The sequence below is a fragment of the Drosophila rhopaloa genome, unplaced genomic scaffold, assembly GCF_018152115.1.
Source record: "Drosophila rhopaloa isolate 14029-0021.01 unplaced genomic scaffold, ASM1815211v1 contig_36, whole genome shotgun sequence".
Lineage (NCBI taxonomy): Eukaryota > Metazoa > Arthropoda > Insecta > Diptera > Drosophilidae > Drosophila > Drosophila rhopaloa.
The window spans coordinates 1,474,948-1,481,360 of record NW_025335130.1 but is presented as its reverse complement, the minus strand read 5'-3'; positions in this window follow the sequence as shown (position 1 = coordinate 1,481,360).

The window sequence follows — 6,413 nt, the reverse complement described above, 5'->3', positions numbered from 1 at the left end:
CATAAACCGTTGTAAGGTCCAGTTCTCTCAGGACCCGAAACAGTTTTATAATTTCGTTAACATCAAGCGTAAATCTAATTCTTTTACTTCCTCGCTGTCGTTCGGAAACACAATCATTTGTTATTCCTCTTTTCAGAAAAGGTAACAAGTTCGAAGCCAGTAACTACAGAGGTATTTCTAAGTTGTCAACTATTCCTAAGGGAAGATCGTTAATAAATAATGTAAAAAGTAACGGACGCAGATGGCTCCCTTGTGGGACACCGGAGGTAACACGGAGAATTTCAGAAATTGAATTTTTTTTAAAAAGGACCCTTTGAGACCTGCCATTCAGATAACTTGAAATCCATTTAAGCAGATCAACTGGAAAACCTAACAGGTCAAGTTTTTGAACAAGAAGTAAGTTATTTACAGAGTCAAATGCTTTATTAAAGTCAGTGTAAAAGACGTCTGTTTGAAAACTTCTATTGAAGCCCATTATCACAAATGTAGTAATCTCTAGAAGGTTAATGATTGTGGATCTACGTTTAATAAATCCGTGTTGACACGAAGAATTGATTGATCAACAAAGGTGCGTATTCAGTAAACACCTTGTAACGACCCTGTTTTGGGAGACGTAGTTAGGGTTCGTGACAGATATTTATATTTTCCTCTATAGATCGATTTACCTCCCTTTCCCAAATAATGACACAGAGGGATACAACTATAAAGGAGACGTGTATTTCTAAGTAATCGTACAATATACGTTGGTCGTGTGGTTGTGTATAGGTGAGTCGGGACTGCTTGCTTTGTCGATTCGGCGCTTCGGAAGGGCCGAGTGATTAACTGCTTGCTGTCGTGCTCCGGCGCTACGGAAGGGCCGAGTGATACACTGCTTGTTGTTGGGACCCGGCGCTACGGAAGGGCCGAGTGATGAACTGCTTGCTTCGTGGAGGTTGATCGGTGAGCTGCTTTCTCCGTGATCTGGCGCTACGGAAGGGCCGAGAAGTCGTGTCGGCGCTGCGGAAGGGCCGAAAAGTCGGGTCGACGCTGCGGAGGGCCGAGAAGTCGCGTCGGCGCTGCGGAAGGGCCGAGAAGTCGGGTCGGCGCTCCAGAGGGCCGAGAAGTCGCGTCTGCGCTGCGGTGTGCCTGTATTACGTAAACCGGACCGCCTCAGTAATCACGACTGGGTCTGGGCTGATTTCTAGGAAACCACACCGGGACGCCAGTGATCCTCACCAGATCGCAGAACCGATTTAAAAACCGAGTTCTTACGGATCCATTACCACTACCAAGACTATCTACCAGAACACTTACCCGGATATTTCTCCTTGTTGCTGATGTTTCCTCGATGATCGTCGGAACGCAAGTCCCTTATATGGGGTCTTGCCTCTGCTTATATAGGCCCGGTTGAGTGTGCCCAGAGCGGTCGATGTCGAGAATCCCGATATCGATAACTATCGACTATTGATATATTGAAAGTGCGCGATTATTTGTTACGCTGGGTCGTCACAACCTGCACTGCTCGGCGAAACTATGGATGGCTCTTACTCATGCCTGACGCCTACTCCTGTCGCTTGGATCCATTGCTGCCTTTGCCTGTACCCTTGTTTCGTCCACGTAAGTGTTCTTTTCGCATGGAGTAATCACGGATGACTCTGGCGAATGCCCCAAGCTGAATCCTGCACCCAAAAAAAAAAACCGAATGTGTAATTTTAATAAATATGTGGTGTATTTTTTATACCACATACAAATAAGTTTTCAGTTTAAAATTAATAGTCCTGGCTTCAAGAAAAAACTACAGGCAGTATACAGGAAGTCAGTATTAATTTATTACCAAAAAATATGAAACCTATACTCAGTAGTAGTAATTCAACACCACATATTATAAGGCCAATACTCTGTAGTTTAAAATTTAAACCGGAGTTTCGATTTTTGTCTTTGGTGTGAGACCAAACGATCTCAAAACGCGTTACCACATTTTAGTGGTTTTCGTCGCGTTAGTGCCTAATTGCCGTCATCGGGTTCCTGCATTCTGGTGAAATTCGTGAAGAGAAAAAGACGTATTTAAAGTGAAATTATTAAAAAATAAAGGCAACCATATTTTGTCCTTATTGGTTAATTGTATGGAAATCGAGTGGCCAGATTGATCTCGTATAATAAGTTTTTCAAATTTCAATGCAATAACTGTGGGAGTGATTTCGTACGAGTCTCCCTTTATACGCATCACTATTCCAAAAGACGCCCTAGACAACGAAAGGAGCAACACCAAGTAAAGACGGTCAAAACGGCGATGGAAAAGAAGACGACGATCACTACGACGCGAAGACGAACGACGAGGAGAGCACCGACAGCCCAAAGGACGAGAGGCAGTTGTCGACGACCACCGATTAAGTAAAGACGTGCCTAATCAAAACGTGCTAAACGACGCAACGACGAGACGACGATCACACTAATTTCATTATTTAAAATACACACCTTGTTCTTAAATTAACTTAAAATATAATATCATTAAATATACATTATCTTTAAATAAATAAAACCCCACATTTGGGAGCTCGCCGGGAATAATAAGTAAACTAAATACGACTCCGTAAAAATACAATTTTTTTTTCTCTTCTTGAGCATGGCGTGCCTTAACGATTTAATTTCTACTAACTTGAAAAATGCAACTAAAGAAAGTATTGGCGCATTGCATAAGTTTGTGTTTGAAAAAGATGGAGACAGAAGTAATCGCAAACGTCTACGCGAATTTCAAGGTTTTCGGTACAATGAAAATTACGCGATTTATAAGGCAAAATGTGTATACATACATACAAAACTGAGTGACACAGACCTCATATCAATATGTACAGTTTTGGGCATAAGCTATGATGTTGCAAATACGCAGCTGCACATTTTTCGAAATTTACAGTTCGGCCAACTAATCGCCGGTAACGAAGTGGAAGATTCAGAGAGTGAGGAATATGATCAAGAGAAGGACGACGAAGAGGGCATTCAGAGTGATGAGAGCTTAATTTCAACAACCGCGCAGTCAAATCCAGCGAAAGAAAGATCGCAAAAGTCTATTTCGCAACGAAGCAAAGAATTCGACGAGATGCCACGATTTGCTCTCAGTTTTCGCGATATAGAGGAGTCCATTAAACAATTTGATGGAAGTGATGAAATTCCAATTGAGGTGTGGATTAGCGATTTTGAAGACCAAGCTTTATTGATGGGTTGAACGCTTTACAGAAACTCATTTTTGCAAAAAAATCTTTCAAAGGTGTCGCAAAGTTATTTGTGCCATGCGAAAAAGGATTAAATTCGTGGAGTGCATTAAAAGAGTCTTTGTTAAGTGAGTTCAAGTCGAGAGTCAGCAGCAAGCAAATACATATGCAACTTGGAAATTGCAAACGACGCGCGAACGAAAATGTACACGAATATTTTTACCGCATGAAAGATATTGCATCGCGAGGAAATGTGGAAGAAGAAGCTCTAATTCAATATGTAATAGACGGCATTGATGAACTTTCTACAAACAACTCAATTCTTTATGGTGCTAAAAATATATCTGAATTTAAATACAAGTTGAAGGACTACCAAACCATAAGTGGTAAAACGAAATTTACGGAAGGAAGTGTTAAAGAGAAGAAAGCTCAAGCAGTGCAAAGTAGTTCAAAGAATGTCAGAAAAGAAATCGTTTGCTACAATTGTGGTGAGAAAGGACATCTTTCTAGTGCATGCAGCAATAAAGAGAAAGCCAGAAAGTGTTTCAAATGTAATAAATTTGGACACATTTCTAAAAGCTGTCCACAGCAGGCTAAACACTCGAGTTTTGAAAGAGCACAGCGATATGACGAGCAAAGCAGTCTCAATTAAAAATCTGAATTGTATTGCGCTGTTTGATACAGGCAGCAAATTTAACATTTTGCGTGAAGAATTATACAAGCAGTTAGCTTTGCCAAAGTTGAAAGAGTGCATTGTATATCTAATTGGATTTGGAAAAAATCGCAATGCCAATAAGATCAAGCCGATCGGACAATGTAAGCAAGTAGTGCAAATTGACAGCAATCCCTATGATTTAAACTTTTTCATAGTCCCGGTCGATTGTATGGACACTCGACTCATTATAGGCGAAGATCTGTGCTTGCAAGCAGAAAACGGCTACACGGCCCCAAGGGCTAAGGAAAAGTGCATTGCCAACAGCTCTGGTGTTTGTTAAAAACGCACAAGGATCGCACGCTACATGTCGGGTACTTTTGGACAGTGGTTCGGAACTGTCGTACATCTCAGAGAGGTGCGTACAGGCACTTGGTCTGTCACGCTCGCCCTCACGCATTTTGGTGTCTGGAATTTCATCGATCAAGGCAGAGACAACTAGAGGTCGCAGCACACTGTACATGCAGTCAAGGATCTCAGATCATACAATGAAGGTACGTGCACAAGTACTCAGCAAAATTACCTCCACGTTAGCAAGACACGATATCGATGCCTCAGCACTCAAGGTATTCGCTGTCTTTGAGCTTGCGGATTCTGACTATCAATCGTTGGCGCCAGTCGATATTCTCTTGGGCAGCGATTATGTTTGGACCGTGTTTACCGGTCAAAAGATTTTCGACATTCAGGGCAACATCATCGCCATTTCGACCATTTTGGGATGGGTCATAACATCTATCATCACTACCGACTGTTCATCTACAACAACAATGCACACGGCTATTGACATTGACTCAACTCTTCGGCGCTTTTGGGAGCTGGAGGATGTCAACCAGGAATCTCATGGAAAACCAGAGGACGACGAAGTTGAACAGCACTTTGTGAAAAACATTCTCGGGACTCAATGGGGCGTTACATCGTCGAACTTCCTTTCAAAAACTCCAACGAACAGTTTTCGGATACATTACAAGGAGCACTTGCCAGATTCAGGGGAGTAGAACGCCACCTAAAGAAGGACCCCGATCTGCACTCACAGTACGTAAAACTTATGCGTGAGTACCTACAGTTAGGTCACATGCAGGAATTATCACCAGGAGGCATAGACAAAGGGCCAAATTTGTACTTGCCTCATCATCCGGTAATTACCCAAAAGCTAAGGGTAGTATTTGACGGCTCATTCAAGGATACGTAGGGAAAATCCTTAAACGATGCTCTACACATTGGACCCAGCGTTCTACGTAACCTCTTCTTGATTTGTATGCGTTTCAGAATGTACAAGTTCGTCTTTTCAGCAGATATTGTCAAAATGTATCGACAAATCTTTGTGGCTGACAACCATTGTTGCTATCAGCGTATTGTTTGAAGAGAAGATGAAAGCACACCTATCAAGCACACCTGACGAGAGCACACACAGAGGAAGAGCTAATTTGCAATCAAAAAGAGCTGATCCAATTAATGAAATGTGCAGGCATGGAACTTGGCAAATGGGTTTCCAATTCATCACGTATCAATGACCGAGCTACTTCTACAACCGAGGTACAAGACAAAGGATCCAATCGTACAGCAAAGGTTCTTTGCATTCATTGGGATCCAGAAGAGGATACGTTATCCTACAAAGTTTGCCTTACACCAAACCCGGACAACACCAAACGCCAAGTGCTTTCTGACGTGGCACGCATCTTTGACCCGCTACGTATTCTGTCGCCAGTGGTGGTGCAGTTTAAAATTTTGTTTCAAGAATTGTGGTTACTCGATCTCGGCTGGGACACGGAGCTTCCTCCAAAAATTACTGACTGGTGGAACAAATGCCGTAACGACTTACACATACTTCAAGAAGTGCGCCTGCCACGATTTGTAGAAAACAATGTGATGATCACATCGAACTGCATGGATTCTCAGATGCCTCCATTAAGGCATATTCCGCAGTGATCTACAGCAGAGTGGTACGAGCAGATGGCACTGTATCTGTTTCACTCATAGCAGGAAAAACCAGAGTTGCTCCGCTGAAGCAGCAATCCATACCGCGTCTCGAGCTCTGTGGCGCTTTGCTACTAATCTTATCAGTAAAGGATTCTCTGCAACACAAGCACATCAAAATACATGCATGGTGTGATTCAACCATAGTTTTGGATTGGCTTTCACATCCATTTCACAAAACATTTGTAGCAAACAGGACTTCAGAAATACTCGACGCGTTGCCGCGCAGTGCATGGCATCATGTAAACACACGAGGAATGCTTGCTGCAGACCTTCTCCATTTCGACTTATGGTGGATGGGACCTTCATGGCTGCAAGATCCAGAAAAGCTTGCGGTAAAGTTAAGCTGTACAAAGTACTGTTCTTCCCTTTCAGATAACCCTGGCAAGGAAGAAGTCAAGTCCACCGCATTAACCACTCAGCAAGGCGGCTCATTTTCACCAATCGAAGTGTTGACTCAGCGGGTCTCGTCCTGGACAAAACTGGTTCACGCTGTAGCTTACGCATCACGCTTCCTCCAAAGGACCATGGCCATTAAAACT